This window comes from Lissotriton helveticus, chromosome 9 (assembly GCF_964261635.1).
Source record: "Lissotriton helveticus chromosome 9, aLisHel1.1, whole genome shotgun sequence".
Classification (NCBI taxonomy): Eukaryota; Metazoa; Chordata; class Amphibia; order Caudata; family Salamandridae; genus Lissotriton; species Lissotriton helveticus.
Window position 1 is genome coordinate 9,691,947 of NC_136070.1, and position 23,856 is coordinate 9,715,802.

General features: G+C 48.6%; 1 long non-coding RNA gene across 4 annotated transcripts in view; it reads left to right on the forward strand.

The window, feature by feature from the left end:
* The window catches only part of LOC144780854 (uncharacterized), a 502,533-nt gene that overhangs the window by 377,667 nt on the left and 101,010 nt on the right, over positions 1-23,856 (forward strand). For 2 of the 4 annotated variants that reach the window (XR_013600811.1, XR_013600810.1), the window contains 3 exons: positions 2,074-2,173; positions 16,683-16,802; positions 18,547-18,702. This is a non-coding gene — a long non-coding RNA (uncharacterized LOC144780854). The remainder of the gene's footprint in view (positions 1-2,073; positions 2,174-16,682; positions 16,803-18,546; positions 18,703-23,856) is intronic. The other 2 variants (XR_013600812.1, XR_013600809.1) reach the window with 1 other exon arrangement.

A 23,856-nucleotide genomic window follows, 5' to 3' on the forward strand; every position in this document is an offset into this window, starting at 1 on the left:
ATTGGTGTTCCTTTGGCTATCGAATTTGCCAATAGTAAAATATACTTTCCCCATGGTTCTCGGTCATGCAGGAAGATATCAGCTGGGACACCGTCTATTCCTGGCGCTCTACCAGGTGTAACGGAGTCCAGCCCGCATTCAATGACCCTGATAGTGAACGCGTCTTCCACCCAGGGAGTGTATTCTATTCTCTCTCTACGCTCTATAGGCAAGTCCTGCCCTCTAGCATATTGGGGCATAAAGTAGGGCACCCAATCTCCTTGGGCTACCCAGTTTTGGGGCTTTTCTGGGCAACCTCCTGACCCCCATTTTACTAAATCCCAAAATTGCTTGGAATCCCTGATTGTGCTAGCCTCCTTAAGCTCCCTCCACCTTTTTTCATCCCAGGCGCGCTTAGATTTTTGTACTACAATTTTATATGTGCTCCTGGCTAGACGAACAACAACACTAGAACAGGTTTTGATAGCCTGTCCTAGGTCTAACTTGGCCTTCCTACAATCGTTATTGTACCACCTGGGGGAGTAATTAGTTGAGGTTTTATTTGAATTATATTTTTTAACAAATAGGCCCTTTATTTGAGTGAACAGAGTTTCGTGCACCTTAATGGCACTATCACTCCCTACAATTGAGGCATCATGGGCAGCGCAGGCGCTCAGTTCCTTAGTGGCTCGTTGAAGATTTTTGGAAATAAAATCAAGGTTTAACTGGCTTTGGGCTACTTTTGCCCACTTTAAATGACCCCAGAATCAATCAATCATAACATTTGTAAAGCTCACTACCTACCCGTGAGGGTCTCAAGGCGCTGGGGGAGACGGGGGCTGCTACTGATCGGAGAGCCAGGTCTTGAGGAGTCTTCTGAAGGCCAGCAGGTCCTGGGTCTGCCGTAGGTCGTGGGGTGTGTGTTCCATGTTTTTGCAGCGAGGTAGGAGAAGGATCTGCCGCCGGCGGTGGTTTTCCGGATGCGTGGCACTGTGGCGAGGGCGAGGTTGGCGGAGCGTAGACTGCGGGTAGGGGTGTAGAAGCGGAGTCGGTTGTTGAGGTACGCCGGCCCGGCGTTGTGTAAGGCTTTGTGTGCGTGGATGAGGAGTTTGAATGGATAGCCCCTTGATGGCTACATATACACCTTACTGAGGATCATTCTACTTTAAATTCAAGAATGTCCCAAAGTAACCAGCCAATTCTATCCTCCGCCCCTCATAATAAACAGGAGCCCTGTCGGGAGGATCCAAAAGACGAGAACCCCAGACCTTGTGAAACATTTCCTGGGTGATCATGGTTATTCTTGCACCTGAATCCACAAGCAGACACACCTTTTTATCTCCAATGCCGATTTCAATGTAAGGGTCAATGCATTCAGAGATGTCTCCCAGGACAACAGTCTTCTCACCAACCACCATAACCATATTTGTCAGCTTTTACCTGATACTATGGTATTTGTCACAATCAGTATGTTCCGCATTAGACAAATTCACAACAGAGGGTGTATTGACCTGTTTGCCAACCTGAGGGGTGAAACTATCCCGCTTACCAATTTGACAGACTTTGGCAAAATGTCCTAACTTGCCACAAGACCTGCAAGTAACAATTTTGGCCATGCCCCCTCTAGCCCCTTTGACATGCTAGGGGTTTCCACAATGGAAACACGTTAGCTTGTATCAAAAATGAACTTTCCGAGCGTGGGACAACATTGTTTTTAAAATCCTTGGGTGAAACAGCCCCCACCAGTTCATTAGACTTGTCTTTCAACTCTTTAACAGAAGCTTTGGAGAGCTCAATGCTCTTCACAGTGCGAATAGTCTCCTCGAGGGAGGGATTACCCATGGATAACAGTTTCTGCTTGTCGGAACACTTACATAGGTTCTGGTCTCTGACCAATTGATCTGCAAATTCCTCAAACTGACAATCAGTGCTCAATTTACAGAGGGTAGACACAAAAGCATAAACATCTTCTTGAGATCGCTGCTCCATTTTGAAGAACTTGTGCCTAATGTTAACCAAGCTGGGCTGTACGTCAAAACACAATTTCAATCTCTTTACTGTCTCAATGTATTCATCAATGTCTTCCTCCTCCAGGGCAAGTGTTTGAACACCGATCTACCCTCGAAACTAAGGAGTGAAGCAGGAGACATTTTTTCCTTTCTGCCCTGTTACGAGATGCCCTGATAGCTCCCACGTAAGTCACAAATGCATCGTACCAATTTTTCCATGCTATGGGTGGGTTTCCAGGCACCTCGAGAAAGTGGGGTGGGGGAGAAACAGACTGCATGGTTAGTAAGTATATTACTTGGCTGACGCAACACTACTTTAGGCAATACAAGTAAACTACAACCAACAGAAAGGTGACATTAGCTATTGTGAAAAACCCAAAAAAAAATTATACATATATATAAAAACAGTAAAGAGAATAAATTCTTTTCAAGGTGTGCATGTCCTTGTGAGGTCCGCACAGAGGAAATGAAAACAAACAGGAATGTGTGCCATTGTGAGCCAGAACTCACACAATGATTGTTATCAGAGATACACACAGTCGAAAATGGCCAAAACAAAATGGGTGCGACGCTGGCTACGCTGCGAGCATAACGTACATAATGACATCACATGCTCCTTCGTCCTAGGCCTGACTCCCAGTCCTGGCTGACGAGCGCCTGACCAAGAAATGGCGCCTTGGGTGGTGTGACGTTGCGTTCCATGTGCCTGCTCCCGGCTTGTAGTAAGCCATTGCTTGAACTGCTGCTTAGCTGAGGGGGCAAGCGCGGAGACAGTACCTTGAAACGTCCGCCCCCTGACAGGTTACCAGACTTGTGCCGATAGGAGGGCGGAATGTTGCATCAACCACAGGAGGGTTGTGAGGTTTCAGAGCTTCCGAAGTGAAATAGATGAAAACCGGTATCCCAATCTCGAAGGTCCTCATGGGTTCAGAAGCCCACTGCCGCTTGTCCGCACCATAAATGTAGTGAAGAAGTCGCTGGAAACAGGAAGGCGCCAGCAAAACAGCTTTATCGGCGACAGGGACTGCTCACCAGCCAAAAGAGGAGACAACTCAAAATACCTGACTTCTACATTCAAAAACCGAGTTCAAGGCTCTGTTGTCGAACGCACACGCGTAAGGACCCAGGAGGGGTGAGCATTCCACAACAGAGAATCGCACAGGGGAGAAGCCACCCACTACAAATTGTTAATAAAGAAGCCAAATTACAAGATGGGAAACTCAACAAAGCAGATGTGGCTAAAAAAAAACATGATGGATGTTTCTGCAAAGCTACGCAGATTGGGGCCCACAACCCTACCTCATAAGTCATATATCCACATCAATCCAACATTTCCTGCTTGTAACCCACTTGGGAGTCTTTCCATCAAAAGAACAGGTTCCAGCCTGGAAACAAACCTGGTTGGACCCTTAGTGTTGTTTATGCGGCAGTAACGAGGAGACAGTATTTCATTTTTTGTGCATTTGCCCCACCATCGGCCAGTTGAGACGGAAACTGCTAGGATAAGATCCTGCCACCCCACCATGAGGACACTCTTGAACAGTCAGTCGCTCCAGCTCTCTTGCAGGGCAACAAAGTTCAGACTACAAGTGAATAGACTGTTACAAGCGCAGCGGGGGCACAGCGTGGGGACCGCGAGTGACAGCCCAGCGCATGGAATGCAATCTCAAGCTCCCGCCATACAGTTTTCTGCTAAGAAAAAACAGTTCTGCATCTTAGTAATTATGAGGATTCTCTGCCCCTTGAGAGCTTTAATAATTTTTTTTAATGAATTTTCCTTTTTCAAACAGAAAAGCACACTGTATCAATTGAAATTGTGCCTTATCCGTTACAGATTTTTAAAATGTTGTTCTGGTCTGTCTTTTTTAATGATTCTAATTAATCAGCACATACAAATCATTTACATTGGGTGAAAATGAATTTATTCTGCAAGGTCCAGGTGTTTTGCACCTTCACTGCCTTCTGGACCTTGCTCTCATCTTTCAAGTGACTGTGATCATCATTGGATGGGAGTTTTATTGGGACCTGCAGGATGGCACCGTTGCTTGGTTCTTTTACCTCCATGATGCGTGCTAGGTCTGGAGGTACCTGATTTACCCTCCAACCAGAATAACACATTCCTGCACTGATATTTGATATTTGATATTTATTAGTTTTTGTAAAGCGCGTCTATCGCTCCGGAAGGAGCATCTTGGCGCTGAGCAGACAGAAGAAGCCAACTGGGCGTGAAACAGGGATCAGATGGCTGCGAGGACCAGAGAGTCGAGCTGAGAGAATATCCATGTCTTCAGGAGTTTCCTGAAAAGGCTTTCAGAGGGGGCGTGCCTGAGGTAGACGGGGAGGCTATTCCATGCCTTTGCTGCCAGGAGTGAGAATGTTTTTCCACCCTTCGTTTTGAGCTTAAACCTGGGTATGGTGACCAGGTTGGCTCCTGATGACCTAAGGGAACGAGATGGAATATAGTGTGGGAAGTGCTTAATGAGATAGGAGGGGCCTGTGTTCTTGGTAGCTTTAAAAACAGTGACAAGAAGTTTAAAAAGGATTCTTTTAGGGAGGGGCAGCCAATGGAGAGTGCTAAGGGCTGCGGAGGCAGAAGACCTTCGAGGGAGTTTGAGGACGAGCCTAGCCGCTGCGTGCTGTACGCTCTGTAGCTTCTTACGGGTAGACTTCTTTATGCCTGCCAGGAGACCGTTGCAATAGTCTAGCCTGGATAGAATCAGGGCAACGGCAACTGATTTCCTGGCAGAGATAGGGAGAAAGTCGAAGAATTTCTTTAGTTGTCTGATAAGGTTAAAACAGCATCCCGCCGTGATGCGCACATGATCGTCAAAACTGAGGGAAGAGTCGAATTGGACGCCCAGATTGCGGGCCGAGGAGACTGCACTGGGAGGAGCTTCCGAATGTTGAGGCCACCAATCTTTTGGGGAAAAATGGGTGTCTTTGCCTAAGGGTATGATTTCTGTTTTGGCGCTATTGCACTTAAGATGGTTGTTTTTGAGCCAAGCGAATACTTGGGAGAGGCAATTCTGGAATCTAAGAGCGGCATCAGGTGTTTTTTTATCCAAGGTGACGACGAGTTGTGTGTCGTCAGCATAAGATGTTACTAGGATGCCATGGGATTCAATCAGGGCAAGTAGTGGGGCCATGTAGATATTAAAAAAGAGGGGACTAAGGATAGATCCCTGGGGCACCCCTGATATAATGGTTCTTTCACCGGAGAGGAAGGGGCCAAGTGAGACGGTTTGGGACCTTTGGGAAAGGAATGACGTTATCCATTTTAGTGCAGTACCTGTCACACCGATCTCGCGCATTCTGTAAATGAGGATGTCATGGGAGATGGTATCAAACGCGGCAGTCAAGTCGAGCAGGATGAGTACAGCGTGTTTCCCCTCATCCTGCAAGAACTTGATGGTGTCGGATAGCTCGATCAAGGCAGTTTCAGTGGAGTGGCCGGGGCGGAAACCAGATTGTTGTGGGTGGAGGATGTGGTTATTTTCCACAAAGGCTTTTAACTCCTCATGTACTATTTGTTCAGTGATTTTGCCTAGAACCGGGAGTAGGGAGATGGGGCGCATGTTCGAAAGGTCTGTCGGGGATTTATTTTGTTTTTTCATAAGCGGCTTAACGATGGCCTTCTTCCATTCTGCGGGGACGGTGCCTGAGCTGAGGGATTGGTTAACAATGGAATTGATGAGAGGGTTGACGGCCTCGATGAAGAGGTGGAGGATAGCAGGGGGGCAGGAGTTCGTGGGGGCTCCTGATCGGCAAGACATAATGGCCTTCTGGGTTTGGAGCAAGGTCACTGCTGGAAGATTACCAAGCAGGGGCAAATTGGTGGTGGCAGCTTGTAGAGGGACAGAAGAGGGGGGAAAATCCTGACGAATGTTATTAATTTTCTCAACGAAGAAGTCGGCGATTTGGTCGCAAAGGGTTTGGGATGGGGGGATTTCCACTGCGAGGGCCTTGGGATGGGTGAAGGACTTGACAATATTAAAAATCGTCTGTTGTTTCTGATTGGCTGATTCTATTGCTGCAGAAAAGAACTCCTTTTTTGCATTTTTTATGTGAGACAGGTATTGTTTCCTCTGTTGGGTGTATCTGGTTCTGGAAGAAGGATCATAGGTTTTCCTCCACTCTCTTTCAAGAACCCTACACTTATGATGACTATCGGTAAGGGCCTGGGTATACCAGGGGGCATTGGGTTTTCTTTTGTGGAGAATAGGTTTTAAGTGGGTTGAATTAGAATTGGCCAGAACAAGTTGATTGATCCAGATGTGAAAGTTTATGGAATCTTGTGATACATCTCCAACAGTAGTGGGCGGGGGGTGGGGAGCTGAGGGTGGAGTTTAATAGAATCCGCTACTTTCTTCCAGTTGGTCGAGTAGGTTGGAGGGGTGTTCTTGGTATTCGGTTGTGATATGGGTTTTGCCAGGACTGAGAAGGGTATAAAGCAATGGTCAGTCCAGATTTGTGGGATAGGGGGGGATACAGCTAGGGTGATTGAATTTGAGCAAATGCCATCTAGTGTGTGGCCGGCCTGGTGTGTGGGGGGAATGACTAATTGAGAGAGACCAAAGATGTCAAGGGATTGTAGGAAAGTGAGAGTGTGGGGGTCTACGCGGGATTCCAAATGAAGATTGAAGTCACCGAGAAGGGTGAAGTTGGGATAGTGGGACAAAAGGGATCCAAGGGTTTCATCCAAGGAATCTAGGAAGGGCGTAGCGTTACCAGGGGGGCGGTAGACAAGGCCTCCGGAAAAGGAAGTAGAAGGGTTAATGTGGATTACAAAACCTATGCTCTCACAGTCCTTGAGGGTGACCAGGTCAAATGTGTGGCACCTCAAGGATTTTCTAATTATGATAGCTAACCCGCCTCCCCTTCCAGTTGGTCTATCCCGTCTATAGAGGGTAAAGTCAGGGGGAAGGGCGATTGCCAGATCTGGGTTAGATGAGTCATTGAGCCAGGATTCGGTGATAAACAGGGCCTCGAGATCATGGAGAAGTACAAGGTCATGGATGTCTTGTGCATGGCACGCTAAAGATCTTGCATTAATAAGTCCGAAGTGGAAGGTAGATGGTTTGTGCGAAATTGGGGGGGGTGGCCGTAGTAAATTGCTGGTGGGCGTCAGGGAGGACCATCTACATCGACGACACGAGAAAGGGCCCCAAAGATGGTAGATGGGAGAATAATCCTTACAACTATGGCTAGCAGTTCGTTGTCGTATTGTAAGTAGATCAATCGAATTGTACCTGATTATTGGGTGGATTTGGGCATTATGACCGGCTCTCGGCGCGGACTTGGCACGGACGGGCACAGACGGGCTTGGCTTAGGCGCGGCTTCGGCGCGCGTCCGGCGCCCCCGCTGCGCCAGCCCGCTGCGCCGTCTGGCCGCCGTGCACATTTTATAGAAGGTAGGAGGGTGGGAAGGACGGCCCGACGTGAGCGCTGTCCCCACCTGCCACACCCAAGATGGCACCCACCGCCGCCGGGATTCGGCTGAGAAGCGGCTGGGCTGAACAAGAACAGTAAGGTGTGTAGAGGTGTCAGAGTACCTACATTTACAATTCCCCTTATTCTGATGTCCCCCACATGAAAAATCAGGCGGTTTTAAAAATCAATAAAAACGCTCCAGATACACTTTTAAAATTACGCTATTCAAGTATCAGATTCTTAAAATTGCTCTGCAGCTCGCAGCCCCAGTTCCCCTCACTAGGGAGAGCTTCTGACGGCACCGAGCGTTGCGGAAGGGCGAGATTAAGTACACAAAGAGGGCGGGAAGGATGGCCCGACGTGAGCGCTGTCCCCACCTGCCACACTCAAGATGGCGCCCACCGCCGCCGGGATTCGGCTGAGAAGCGGCTGGGCTGAACAAGAACAGTAAGGTGTGTAGAGGTGTCAGAGTACCTACATTTACAATTCCCCTTATTCTGATGTCCCCCACATGAAAAATCAGGCGGTTTTAAAAATCAATAAAAACGCTCCAGATACACTTTTAAAATTACGCTATTCAAGTATCAGATTCTTAAAATTGCTCTGCCGCTCGCAGCCCCAGTTCCCCTCACTAGGGAGAGCTTCTGACTGATGGTTTTTAGAGCTGCAGTACTCTTTGATCTGGACTTAAGATCTGGCGTGCCACCCATTTGGTATTTTTAGGTGGTCGTATTTTCACACTTGTCAAATTGCTGCTGGGCGTCCCTGGGACCTGTTTCTTTCTGGATAACCCATGGTTCTGCTTGTATCTCGTATACTCTTGGTGACTTCTTTTGTGCTAGAAGGATAAGCACACCCACTTTTTTATGTTAGTTATTTTACAAGGTGGACCTTGCTATTGTTGGAGAACGCCAGCATGCTCCTGGTGCTATGGCCTCCATTGATGATTCCAGAGCTGCCACCTTCTTTTTGGAAGCTCTTCTGAAGATGGAATATATCTGATCCATCTGTTTGTCTTTGCTCCCTTGAGAGGGATGCTTGTTGTGGGACTTTCTTTGTCATTTGCGTTGCTTTTTTGACGCTTACTAGTTAGCCCTCGCCGAAGAATCAGTTGTTCCGATTGTTAGAAATGGGATCCCTGGCTGGCCAGGGCTTTCGCCAAAGTCAGTCAGAGACCACCACTCCCAAGTCAGGGCAAGGGAGTTACACGCCAAGATAACCCCTGCTCACCCTCTAGGTAACGTGGCGCGAGCAGCAAGGCTAAACTTGGAGGCGATGTGAGTTAAGTATTTGCGCATGCACCCCAGCAACAACTCCCAAGGCCCACCACAAAGGAAACTCCACACAAGGTTATATAAAAAAATAGCCTTTGTATTACACCAAAACACCTTAGATAAAACACACACTTTACAATGTGCCAGAGGCACGGGCAGAATTTACAGGGGATATGTACAAGACAGGGCCACCTGGACCACTGTCAGGAATCAGCACTTTTAGAAGTAACACTTTTAGAAATAGCACTTAGAAGTTAAATCACTGTAGCACAAAATATAAAAATAGAGCACACAACCAGTAACTACTGGTAACCAGGACCTCACTAGCACCACCTGCACTAGGAGAAAAACAACCACCTAAGTATTACAATACCTGTAGGGGTGTAAGAACATGACACATGATGCAATGCATAACATTCATTCAGAGGTGTAAGGAAGGAAAACACATGATGCATCAACAACACATTCAGAGGTGTAGGAACAAGGCACAGGACGCATAAAAACACATTCAGAGGTGAAGAAAATGAACAATTGCGCCAAACTCACATTAGCCACCACCTGTGACTGTCCCTAGGCCAATTGGCCTTGTTGGGGCTAGGACGCCCTGTGTCCCAGTGTCAGGGGGTCCTAAACGTAGCAGCTGCCCACAAAGTGCTGGGCAGCTGTGAAGAACAATGATGGGGCCAACACGATGGGGGAGCCTCACAGGCTCTGCAGAAATGACTGTCCCCTTGAGCCTCTCTGGGCTCTTAAAACATAGGTGGCACCTTGAGCCTCTCACAGGGCCCCAAGTAAATCAAAATGCCCCCTAGAACCTCTCTGGACTCTTAAACCAAAAAGATGCAGCCTCACTGGGCTGTTGGGGTCCCTCACAGGGGACCCGGGAACTCTGGGGGTGCCTCGAGCCACTATTAGGCTCGAAAATGACTCGTGGTGCCCTCAAGAGCCTCTCACTAGGCTCCGAACACCAAATGGGGGCGGGAGCCTCTCAGGGCTCGAGTTAAACTTGTGCCCAGCGGTTGGAGTCCCCCTCTCTGGGACTCGGAATCAGGAACTGCCCCCAGAGCCCTCTCAGGGCTATAAAACAAATATGCGGCCAGAGCCTCTCCGGGCTCAAAGAAGGAATGCCCCCGGGGCCCCACTCACCGGCTTCCTGTGGCGGGGGGAGGGGCTCCTCCTCGCAGGGGGATAGGACTCCTCTTCGGCCCTGCTCCTCTTCACTGGGGGCACATGAGAGCTCCCGCTCCTCGGGGCTCTCTCTTTGCACTTCGCTCGGACTCCTCTGAGTCCAGGGTTTCCTCTTCTTCCGGGCTGACCTGTGGGGGCGGGACTTCCGGTCCTGGCCCCTGGAGCTTCCGGGTCGCCGCTGGCAGCGCGGCGGCCCTTCTCAGGCAGGCAGGGAGGCAGACGATGACTCAACCGAGGGGTTGGCTCCCTCGAGTTGATCAACAACGGGGCAATCAATGCCGGCTGGGCACCGGCCGAAGCAATCAAGGCGGCGACAGAGCAAATATAAAGCGCTCCAAGCGCTATATGTAGAAAGTAAAGCGCTCCCTGCGCTAGGACACCATTAAAGCACTCACAGGCGCTTGTGGGGGCAAAATACAGCGCTCCCAGCGCTGGGGCAAAATACAGCGCTGACAAGCGCTAGAGGACCAAAATAGAGCGCTCCCAGGCGCTATAAGTAAAATAAAGGTCCAGCAGAGTCCTTTAAAGCAGGCAGGGGGGCAAGGCTGGGCCCAGAGCCAGCACACCGAGTCTCCAGGCAGGGAGACACTCCAAGTGGCGGTCCTCTGGCCCAGCGACAGCAGCAGCAGCCCTCTCAGGATCCTGGAAGAGAACAACCGATGTGGGGACACAGCCCCATTTTTATACAGTACATTCCTTTGTCTGAAGGTGCAGGGTGGGGGCAGAACCAGTCGCAGCTGGTCTGTGAGCACTGTTGATGGCCCAACCACCCTCTCTATTCACTGGCAGGGCTAGGGTCGTTAGACGCCCCACAGGGGGGGCGGAGCCAGCATTGTGTGGGGAAAACCCAGCCTCATTCAGGACACAGGTACACTCCTCCCCAGCCATCAGCATGCTAATCTCCCACTCACCACCGGGCAGACCCATCCAGCCTTCCTGGAGCCTGGCATGCCAGCCAGCTTCAGCCAATCACACGCCAGCACCTTCACAGCACACACATAGCCATGTCTAGAAGTGGCACTTCCCTAATAGACACATACATGCCACATACACCATCTCACAGCATTCACTCCCACGAGTTCACACATACCAAACTCGACCCCGCACTCCCCACGCATCAGGAACTACCAGGGACACATACATTCCCCATGCATTCCTATGGGAGGGCAGGCCTACCTGACTCCACGCACTCAGAGTGCGCACGCACTTTCCACTGGGACACAGTGAAAGTGCGCAGAACCCAAAAATCACCATCACCAGGTCACCACTTAAAGGCAAAAAGTCTAGGGGTGAACCTGCCCTAAGGGCCAAAGTCCAACACCGATGACATGAGGAGGTCTCTTTGGAGAGGCCTATAGACTCGACCTACTCTGACGTTGGGGGTCATTCAGTACTATCATTAACTGGTTCTTATTGCAGGTAATTTCTAGTTTGTTTGTTTTTTGTGGTTGTGCCGTTCCTGGCTTAAGCTGGAGTTTTATTTTGTGTAGTACCGCATCAAGTTATGCAGGAAGGGTGGATATTTTGTCAATCAATGGACCCCAGGTACAGACAACTGACGATTGAGCCACATCTGCTTGTGCTCATTGGATCAGATTAATTAAGGCTGCTATTCTGGTATCAATCGCAGTGATATAAATTGACAATGTATTAAGTAAATTGACCCGCAGGTCAGCTTTGTTTGACTGATACATTTGAACTCCGACTGCTGTTTGGAATTAATTTAGCAGAACCTCCCAAGTCCCCTGCGTTTCATCTATTGGATGCTGCTGCATTGGGGAGTTTTGAGTGTTGTTTACTATTACACTAGTTTCAGTCAGATCCGGAGATGGATCCCAAGGGACCAAAGTACATGCTAATGTACCTGTTGCAACCACACTCATTTCTTGCAATTGGGGGTTAGCTTCCACGGTAGAGGCAAAGGAAATGGCAGAAGAGGCCAGCCTGTCTAACAACCATCTAGAGTCATTAAAAGGTTAGTTAAGTGTATGCTCCTGGGGCCAAGGTGCTCTTGTCACTTCGTCGAATGGAGCGTTAAGTACTCCGATATAGCTGCTGGTTATAATGGAGCGTGGTGTACTTCGGCTTTAACTACATGCTCTCTCTTTTCAGTTTTATTTGCCTGATCAATACTGGAGGATCCATTCGATAGCCCCCCGGGTTGTTCCTCTGAGGTTCGAGGGTGCACCCCTGACCTAAACTTGTCACTGCCGGGACGGGGGCTTGCTTTCAATGTATTTGGTCACTTCTCTTTTGAGTTAACACTTCTTACTGTCCATTCTTCCATTTGGAGTGATGGTTTTCTTTTGCTTTTTGATTTTATCTTCTGCATTCAGTCACCCTGGTTGCCTTCAAATTGTAATTCATAAGAGGGAGTAGTGTGTGGCTGAAGGGGAGCTTGCAGTCCTTTGACCTCTTTATTGTATTAAAATATTGCATCCATTGGGTTTTTTGAAGAACTAAAGCTAAGCTCGATAGGACTGTTCTACCTCAGCAGGTGAAAATAAGGGCCGCTCCTCCTGCTGTAACATTAGCGGTGGACCTTCTGGAACGCTGTTACTTTTAGCCGCATGTGTGCACCTCTGCTTATGCCCAGTAGTTTTCCGCACCACCAGTGTTTTCCCCCACATAATTCGACCCTACCTGGTGGGTTAGGTTTGACACCACCGAGCAGTTTTCAGTATCATGAGAGAGTGGGAGAGATGGCCTCTCCTCCCAAAGAGGAACCGGTCTCTCTCCCTCTAATTATTTAAATGATGTTTGGATGGTGCCCTTGCACGTGTCTTCCTGGGATTCCAGAAGGGAGCAACGTTTCTGTTGACCGTGAGTCATAAGCCATACATTTTGCGCCTCTGAATGGATAGTCATGTACAGTTCCGGTCAATAGCCACACTCTATAGTTGAAACTGATACTGTGAGACTAGAAAAAAGCTGAGGGTGCCTTCATGGAGCACAAATCTTAGTTTCAATGGAGCAGCAACTTTCTTTACAATATGCGGTGTTTTGTAGGCTTGGAGTTGGAGGCTATTTGGAGACTACTCTCAGATCTAGTGTGGCACGCCCATAAAGGACATGCGAGGATGTGGGCCTTCAGGTGGGCCGACTTACAACTATCCTGCGGGCCTGCAGGCGGTGTTCTATCCTGTGGAGCAATGGGATTCCAGTTGCCCCCTAGAGCTCCAGAAGATCCAAAATGCTGGGGCATGGAGGCGGCCTTGATCATGGAGTCCCTCGGGCCTCCACATACTAGCAGTGCCTGCAGCGGCCACGGCTGTGGCAGCGCCGGCAGCAGCTGGAGTGGGAGGGCCAGTGTCAGCACAACATTTCTAGCATGTCAGCAATCAATTCATCCTCCTCTGATATGCTTAATATGAAAAGATATGACAAAGGCAGTAAGCCTGGCTAATTTATTGTGAAAACTGTTGGTTAATGCCAACGGGCCTTTAAGTGTGGATAGTCACTACACTTAGTTAAAGGCTTCAGACAGATATTTCATCAAAGATGAACATTGTAATCAAGGGGTGCAGTTTGGGTACCCCCTTTGGACAAACACTTGTAGTTCAAGATTTGCATCGTGATCATCCTTGTTAGACCGATTCCACTGGGGTTTTCTCTCGCTTTGGTAAGTTTAAGTTTGTACATATTTGTTATTCTTCAACTGTTGATGGTGGCGGCTGGCTCATGTGCGAGACAGGAGGCCTCCATTTGTTAAGACAATGACTCAATAATGAAGATTGTGTTCCTGATTGGTTCATTGGGAAAAGTTATGACAAATGCCACAGGTCTGATATGTTTATTATTAAACATTACAAAGGGAGTAGGCCTGGCCTACTTATTGTGAAATACATTTATTAACTCCAATATGCCCTGATCATATGTGCACATCCATCTGAAAATGACGGCACTTCTTTGTCTGGGTTGGGGACCAATCAATTTGTTTTCCTTGTTTTTATTTCATAGGCCAGCTTTAATTTCTTTCATTCTTTTTCATGAGTGTCCTGCAGCTCACCCACACTCTAACCGGCTGCTCGCTTGCCCCAAAATTTCATTTGCTGCATCCGCTATTGTCACTATTTCCAAAATGGTTGCCCATCTTGAAATGGTATCATGGTACCCATTTTCAAAAAGGGGGATCGCCAAGACGTTAAATGCTATCGACCGATCTCCCTATTAGATTCCACAGGAAAAGTAGTTGGCAGAGTAATCCTGGAACAACTCCAGCAATGGGCTGATGACAGCAAGATATTATCGGACCTTCAATTCGGTTTCAGAGAAGGGTTTGGTACCGTAGAACAGGCCCTCAATCTAAGTCTAATTGTGTCCAAGTATATACACACAAAGCGGGGGACAATGTACATGGTATACGTGGACTTGTCCTCCGCTTTCGATTGCGTTTCCCATTCAAAGCTATGGACTCTTCTGCGAAACATGGGGGTAGATCCCCCACTACTGGACTTCCTAAGGGAACTATATACCGATGCTTCCGCGCGAGTGCGTTATGGAACAAAGGGAGAGCTTACTGCGTCATTCAAGGTAGAGCGAGGAGTCAGGCAGGGGTGCGTCCTAGCCCCCTTCCTTTTCTCCCTGTATACAAACGGATTAGAAGAGAAAATGCTGAGAGGGGGGCAGGACCTCCCAAGACTAAAACAACGCATGATCCCGGCACTGCTCTACGCGGATGACGCGGTCATCCTGGCTCGCACCCCCATAGAACTTCAGAAATCCCTAAATAAATACGCTGATTTCATGGGCGCATTAGACTTGCACATAAATGTGAAAAAAACGTTTGTAATGGTGGCTGGTGGAGGAAGAAAACGAATAAAGAACATTACTCTAAATAATCAAATCATTGAGAGAACCCCACAGTATCCTTAGTTGGGCATAATGATCGACGAGAAACTAAATTGGAAAGCAGCTATCGAGTCAAGGAGACTCCTTTTTAAGAGAGCCAATACTGCCCTGATTAGTTTCTCACAAAGACTTGGAAGGAGATCACCAGTGGAGATGCTACAAATCTATTCTGCAAAAAGCCTGGCCATTGCCCTATATGGGGCCGGCGTCTGGGGGCATGTTGACGCTGGATCTCTTCAAATAGCTGAGAACTCTTTTATAAGATTTCTTTTATCGGCCCCTAAGTGCTCATCTACATACGCATGCCACATGGAATTGGGAATTCCCTACATAGAGGACCTAATAAAAGTCCAGCCACTGCTACTCTGGAGGCGCATATGGTTATCCGATAAGAACATGCTGACCAAGGCCATTCTAGAGGAATCAATGGCCCTGGATAATGCGCACAGGATAGCCTGGCTTACCTATGTCAAACGATTCTTCACAGATATGGGTCTAGAAAAACTTTATTCTAGACCACAGTCTCTGACAGAGATAAGCAAGAAAGAGCTGAAACAGAAAGCAATGAGCCACCTAGAGTCACTCAGAATTATCTTGCTTGCAAATAAACAATCTGTACAACACGCAAACATGGTACAGTTAACGCCACAAATTCAGCCTTACCTTGCATTGGAAATTAACTCATACGAAAGGATGCTTTTGACCAGGTTTAGGCTCAATTTGTTTCACAGACTAGTAGCTTTTCCGCAAACGAACACTTGGGAATCAAAATTGACTCTATGCCCCTGTGATGCGACCTCTGCACAAACATGTATGCACACGATACTGTTCTGCAAATACCATCTCCCTCACAGGAAAATCTGGCTATTTCCATTACTAAAAGCCTGGGGTTTCAGACAATGTCGTCCGGCCATGATTTCCTTACAGATGCTAGACTCTGAGCGCACCTGTTATCATATATTGAATTTTTTAAAATGTATTATCAGGCACCGAAGGAATCTTTAAAAATCTTTTTGTGTGATCTATTTTTATGCTGTAAATTTTATACTGTTGCTTTTATTGTTTTATAATGACAAAAACCGAATAAAGAAATTTATTATTATATTGAAATGGTATTGTCTAGTATATCATTGTTTTATAATTCCAAGATGGTCAACATATTTCAAAGTGCTATGTCGGCCCCCTAGGCTTAATATGGCTTTAGCATTTTAAGATTGCATTGTGCACATTGTGTCATTGCTTTTACTGCTCCAAGGTGGTCAACACATTGTTACTTCATGGTGCATCTATGTTTAAAATGTAAAACAGTTGCACACTGTGTACATTACCATTGAAAGATGACCGCCTCTGCCAATGTTCAATAGTATATTTGCATTTTCTCACCAAGTTTAGGAGGTGGTATGTTTTCACTTTCCTATGTGCGCTCTTTTTATTTTTCGTGCATGTGGGCATTTGTCAGAATGTTTTATTGTGGGTGGATGATTGTCTAAATACAAGAATGACCCATTGGATGGATGAATTGATCTATCAGTCCAGGAATGAGTGACAGAGTGCATTCATGAGGACTTAGTGTGTTTCCTGAAATACATCAGTGACCGAAGAGGAACTTTCAGTTATACGCCAGACTTATTAGCATTGTCAGTGCTTGCATACAATATAGAACATTATTCACCAGCCTGTGGCTCAGCATCATTTAATGTACACAGTCCCCAGACTGGACAATAGTCTCAAAAAGAGAAATGTAGGTGTGGTTTAATCGAATACCAATGTATATTCTACAATAAGATGTACCGTAGAACCAGGGTTTACCTTTGAAGACGTTCTCAGAGCCAACACATATCGTAAATATATGTTTTTGACAAACATGCTGGGCCCAGTAGCTAAATATTTGCATAATGTAAAATCTAACAACACACAAAATCTAATAATATAAATGTTCTTTTCTTTTCAGGGAGTTCCCTTGTTTGCGAGGTTTGCAAAAGCTACGGAAAAGACACTTGCTATGGCGCTTTTCACACGTGCCGTGGAGGAGTCACTCACTGCTGCACTAACACACGGGAAATAAGAAAAGGTACATGTCCACGGATGCATGGATGAATTGTATCTTCATTGCCGACCTAGAACCGTTTTATACATTGTGCCCAGGGGGCGCAACAGTCATGTGTGCCCGCTTCGAGCTCCCCCCGGCACAATGGTATTACAGAAGGAGCCGAAGATGCGTGTGTGTCCCCTTCTGTAATACAGATAGTGCTGGTACACAAGTTGCTCCAGTGCTATCATGAGAGGGCGTTTCCACATTTGTATAGGGGCGTAGCTCCATGTAAATGAGGGAATCACTTTGCCTCTGCGCCGGTGCCATATTACTGACTTGGGCACAGACACAAATATGCCTTTAAGAGGTGTACTGAAAGTGCGCCACAAAAAGGTAGTGCACTTTCAGTGCGCTTCCTAACAGCAGCCCACTCGAGGAGGAGAAACAGGGTCCCATGGACCTCCTCAGACATTACCCTGAATGCGGGTTCAGTCACTCACCTCATACGACTGCAAGGGGACCTCTGATCTCCCTTAAAAGTGTAGGTGGGTTGCCGCCCGCACTGTGAAACGCGGAGAAGCTTCTAAACAGCTGATCCATATTTCAATTGAATGCACTGCCACCAGGGCATCGCAGGCTCACGGCTGCTCGGGGGGCCGTACATTCATTCTAATATGGAGCACTTTCCTTATTTGCTCAGGGCGCAGGTCAGCACAGCGTGTGAAAAGTAAGACCATGCTCATTTTACAGAAAGCTTGTGTAATTTAGGTATTTTTCCATTATGCATACTTTGCAAAATGTCAGAGGTAACGCCATTGTGTCATTTATTACATTTTCTGGAGTTGAAGTTGTTAGAGCATAAAAGGTCTTGCGTGGGTCAGATTCTGGCAGAAAATGTGCCATAAGAGAAATTTCCAAAATGATCCATTCCTTTGGTTGGCGACTTTTGGATGTGAAGAATGTACCTGAGTTTTGCGTTCACTCGAGATAACCCAAAGTGCGTTTTGGGTACATTATGTGTAATTTTTCACAATTTTCTGTCATTTCACATAATTTAGGGATAACAATTATGAGATTTTCCACTCCTTTGGTGTAGAATTTCAGGAAGATGCAAATTTGGCGCCATCTTGGTAAAGTACTGGAACATTGCTGAGACAGTCAGGTCAAACTTATGGATGGTCTGGTGTGATAACAGCAATTAAAGCTACATGCATTTGAACTTGGTGTAAAGAGCACAGCTGAGAAGATATTCTGGAAAGTAGGTTAGAAAGACCATTTACAAAATGCTGGAAGAAGGTGGTGAACAGTGCAGCGGGAGACCAGCAAAGGGTCTTGAATTTGTTACAAATGTGTTACGATTTATGGGGGTGAGAAGTGTGGGTCACTCGCCCACCCTCTACTAGCTCAATATTTAGATTGAATTGTATGGCCAGTCGTTTGTATTGCACCTCAATCAGATGTGCACTCTTCTATTTATTATGACATCATTTTAACCTCTGGAACTTTCTTGCCATGCCAGAAGCACATTTTGCTGCTGTTAGAACTCAGAAGAGTAGCTGTTGGTCTCAACAACACACATTGAACTGAGAGAAACAAGTTCATAATGTACTGAAGGGCTAGAGAAAGCAATGAAGAGATTCTAAAAACAGTCTAAAAATGTCCCAGGGTGCCACAGTGTCATTCGGAGATAGAGTGCCTGTGTTTGTGTAGGTGTTAGATAGTAGGCTGCTTGTTGCTGCAATTCTCTTTTCTTTTAACCATAAAATGTGTTCTTTTCGTCTAGGGTCCAAACACCATTTAACTGTGGAAAAAGAGTGCTTGAATCCCGCCATACAGTCCACCTGTGAAAAACAAATTGTGATCAGGGGTGCTAAAATTTTCTTGCATAGCATACTAAACTGCTGCAAAGCAGACAAATGTAACCGACAAAAAGTTCAAGGTAAGGACCATGCCTGAAATGCCATGCAACATGTGACTTGGCTCATGAAAATGAAAAAGGTCTAAAAATGTTTAAAGGGGACCTCAATTTGTAAACCATAGTAGCATTAGCAACACATACTTTTATATTAGGTGGCTGCTATTTGGAAGCCCAAGGAAAGCAATCCGCCCACCATCAACGAAGGATCCAGGAGGGAGGTTAACTCGCAGACTCATTATTGGATAAATTTGCACTTATTTGGCAAATCTTAATAGGACTGTAAAAGAAGAACTGCACACGCACAATTAAAGGACTAGTAATCAGCTGAAAGCAGCCTGTACCGAGTGCTGCTGACATGTGCAGGGCTGCATAAGGCAGATTTATGTGACTGAGTTTTTGAGGCGACAGGATGCCCACAATGTGCCCAGCGATAGAGCACTTTGCTCCTTGAAAATTCTGGTACAAATTCAGGTTCAGAAAGCGCTCTTTGATGAATCTTTAGGTTCGAGGCATGTGGGTTGCTGAATTCATATCTATAGCATAGATCGCCGACTAGTTTTGGGTCCGGATGATTGCACATTGTTGTCCTGGAAGAGTCTTCGAAGTATCACGAGATAGGTGGCTCCTCTCCTGGACTACAGTGCGCATGGGCATCGACTCCATCCCCAGATTGTTTGTTTCCGCCATTGGGTTCGGATGTAATTTCGTTATCTCCAGTTCGGAATCAAAATAGACTTCCTAGGCCCGAAGGCCTTTTTTTTATACCTTCGGTATTGTTTGCGCTCGGTGCCCAGCTCTGTTCCGACTCAGTACCCCGAGTTGGACATCCAGGGGAGTCGCGTGACTCTTCGGAGCTCGAGGCCCAGTCGACGCAGCAAGACCTTCGACGGCAAGATATGGAACGGAGCCCGTTCAAGAAATGTCCCGTGTGTGGATCGAAGTATCCCCACATCGACTTCCACCCGGTGTGCAACAAGTGCCTGTCGCCGGACCACGATGAAGCCAACTGTATGGCTTGTTCCAGGTTTCGATCGAAGAAGACGATTCGGCTTCGGCGCGTGGCACGCCTGGAGGCCCGGCAGTCGGCCCCGGGACCGGTGGACATCTTCGATAGAGAAGACGCAGACGAACACGAGGTTCAGATGCAGATTTCACCTCCAGCGGAGGAGATCGACTACGACTATGAAGCGGATGTCGAAGCGGGGGCCATGGAAGATAGCTCAGAGGAAGAGCTATGCCCCGTTTGAACAATTACTAAGGCTCAGGTCGAGGGATCGCCACACGGCCTTACCCAAGACCTTATACCAGGATCCACGGCCTCGCCTCCGGGCCCGGCTACGGACACTTCGCGGAGCCGCCATTGCCTAAAACGAAACCAAAAGTGAAACCGTCGGTGTCGACGAAAACGAAAGTGGTGGAGACGCCATCGAAACCGAAGACGTCTGCTCCTCGGACCGCACCCTCGTCTTCCGAGATGTCGGGGCAGCCAAAGCCGAAGAAGGCTATCGACCCGGTGCAGTCGGGCAAAGGCGTCAAGCCGAAATCGGTCAAGGTCATCGAGCCGAAGTCAAGCAAGGGCGTCGAGCCGAAGACTGGGGCCCCAAAACCAGGAGTCAAGGCCGCCGATCAGAAAACGTCGGCGCCGAAGTCTGTCGACACAGAAGGAGGGCATGGCGCCCCTAAAAAGGCTGATCCTACGCCTAGGCTGGAAAATCCCAAAGCATCGACGCTCGAGTCTTCACATGCCGTTGGACCGAGAACGTCGGTCGGGTCGACGAAACCGTCCGCCCTGCTCGACAACGGAGAAACAGCGGCCCTCATCCTCCTAGACCTCTCCGCGGCCTTCGACACTGTCTGCCACCGTACCCTAGTGCGGCCCCTCAGCAACGTCGGAATCCAGGAGAAGGCACTGGAATGGATCATCTCGTTCCTCGCCGGAAGGACACAGAGAGTCCGCCTCCCCCCGTTCAGATCAGAAGCCACCGAAGTCATCTGCCGCGTTCCCCAAGGCTCCTCGCTCAGCCCAACCCTCTTCAACGTCTACATGAGCCCCCTCGCAGCCATCGCACACCAACACAACCTCAACATCATCTCCTAAGCCGACGACACCCAGCTAATCCTCTCCCTCACCAACGACCCCGCCACCGCCAGAGCCTACCTACACGAAGGGATGACAGACGTAGCCAAGTGGATGATCAACAGCCGCCTGAAACTGAATTCGGACAAGACGGAAGTCCTCATCCTGGGATCTTCACCCTCCGCCTGGGACAATTCCTGGTGGCCCCCCGTCCTGGGCAACGCACCCAAACCAACAGACCACGCACGCAACCTGGGCTTCATCCTGGACTCCTCCCTCTCCATGACCAGACAAGTCAACGCCGTCTCCTCGTTGTGCTTCAACATCCTGCGCATGCTACATAAGATCTTCCGGTGGATCCCCACCGAGACCAGGAAGACGGTCACCCAGGCCCTCCTCACCAGCCGTCTGGACTACGGCAACTCCCTCTACGCCGGAACCACCGCCAAACTCCAGAAGAGACTCCAGCGGATTCAGAATGCCTCTGCACGACTCATCCTGGACATCCCCCGATGCAACCACATCTCCGGACACCTGAGAGATATGCACTGGCTCCCGGTCAACAAGAGAATCACCTTCCGTCTCCTCACCCACGCACACAAAGCAATACACAACCAAGGCCCAGGATACCTCAACAGCCGCCTCAACTTCTACGCCCCCACACGCCAGCTTCGATCGACCGGCCACGCCCTCGCCCCCGTCCCCCGCCTCCGAAGAGCCACCACAGGAGGAAGGTCCTTCTCCTACCTGGGCGCCAAGACTTGGAACTCCCTCCCGACCCACCTCCGCCTGACCCAGGACCACCTTGCCTTCAGGAAGCAGCTCAAGACCTGGCTGTTCGAGCAGTAGCGGACCCCCCCTCCCCTAGCGCCTTGAGACCCTCCGGGTGAGTAGTGCGCTATATAAATGCTTTGATTGATTGATTGATTGATTCCTTTACGAAGCAGGTATCGGGCTCTCTGCAGCGCATCAAGAATAAAAGGCTTCTGCGGGAGATCCGAAGGCACCTTCCACCCCGAAGGCAGCAGCCACGACACCAAAGTCTTCAACGCCAATCCTGTTCACGTTGCCGCCGAAAGTGGCACCGAAGGCCTTCGCACCACGATCGGTCCCCGAAGCGCACTTGCACGGATCTGCGGGGTCGAAGCCATCTCAACCGCTTGGGAGCTTGAAGCATCGGCAACCCTTGGTGGAGGAGGAGTCGGAACATTTTATCGACACCGAAACCGGGAAACTTACCCTTTACAAGAGAAAGATCACGGCGACACAGCCTTTGGAGTCCTACACGATTCCTTTGAAGCGCAAGAAGCCTGCTTCGGATTCCCCACTTTTGGTCGAGCCACTAGCTCCTCGGACTCCAAGACTTGCCACACCCTCACCCACTTATTCAGATGTGGAGGATGAAGGGGGTGTGGACGAGGAATATAGCTTTCCTGCCAATACGGATCCTGATGAACATCAGGACTCATGGGCAGATGCAGAAGACCAAGGGGATCAGCTAACTGCCCAGGACCCTCAGGTGTACAATGTCAAGACCTCTCCTACGGAGGATTCTGCGGCATTTAATGCTCTAATTGAGAGGGCGGCTAAAAACCACGACGTTCAGCTGCATGCTGACCCTGTGGAGGGGGACTTCCTCTTTGATACTTTTTCCACAGCTGAAAAGACTGTCAAGACTCTCCCAATGCTAAAAGGGGTTCTAAAACATGCTGCAGACATTTTTAAGGAACCCACACAGGCAAGGGTGATCAACCCTAGAATTGAAAAGAAATACAGACCGGCACCTGGCGATCCTACCTACATCAAGGGCAAGTTGCCATTGGACTCTCTGGTCATTTCTAATGCCCGCAAGAGGGCGAATTCGCAAACCACTGGTGAAGCTCCTCCCCTGGACATAGAATCCAAAGTGCTGGAGGCATCAGGAAAGAGAGTAGCAGCTCAGGCGGCCAATATCTGGCGTATCTCTAACACGCAGGCACTCTTGGCCAGATACGACAGGGCACACTACTACACACTAGAGACCCTGTTGCAACATCTACCAGATCAATATAAAGAGGGAGCGGAGATACTTATTCAGGAAGGGAAGCTCATCTCCAACGCTTCTATTAAGTGTGCACTAGACGTTGCGGACACCACAGCAAGGGCAATTAACACCAGTGTGATGTTGAGACGTCAGGCATGGCTCAGAATCTCCGGGTTCAAGCCGGAGATACAGACTACCATCCTCAATCAGCCGGTAAACCCTGACAGATTATTTGGTCCTGAGGGGGATACCACCCTGGAAAAAATAAAGAAGGATACCGAGACTGCTAAGTCCATGGGAGCTCTCCAGTCCCAACAGTTTAGGGGCAGCACTTTTCGTTGCTCAGGCAATAGAGGTGTTTCCAGAGGCCAGATGTCCCAACAAACGCAATTCAATAAAGGTGGTGCGCAATCCTCTTACGCCAAGCGAGTAGAGGAGGATATGGGGGCAACAGCACCAAGGGCAGGGGCCGGGGTAATGACAACCCCAGTTCCTCCGCCACCAACAAACAGTGACGCCCCGTCACTGCCCCCCGACCCTTCCACACCTGTCGGGGGGAGACTCCAGCAGTTCCTGCCAGTCTGGAAATCCATCACCACAGACAGGTGGGTCAGGAAACTTATCCAGTTCGGTTATTGTTTGGAGCTAACATCCACTCCACCCAACATACCACCAAAACACCGTCCTATGTCCACAGAGCATTTGCACTTATTGCAGCAGGAGGTTCTTGTCATGCTGCAAAAAGGCGCAATCGAGCTCATGCCGGTGGAGGAAGAAGGCACAGGAGTGTACTCCCTGTACTTCTTGATCCCAAAGAAGGACGGGTTCTCAGACCCATACTGGACCTCAGACCCCTAAACCAGTATATTCTCTCAGAACACTTCCACATGCTAACGTTGCAGCAGGTTCTTCCGTTGCTCAATCAGGGAGACTTCCTCGCAACCCTGGATCTCAAGGATGCATACTTTCACATTCCACTACATCCATCACACAGAAAATACCTCAGGTTCACAATTCAGAATCGGCATTATCAATTCAAGGTCCTCCCTTTCGGGGTGACCACGGCGCCCAGGGT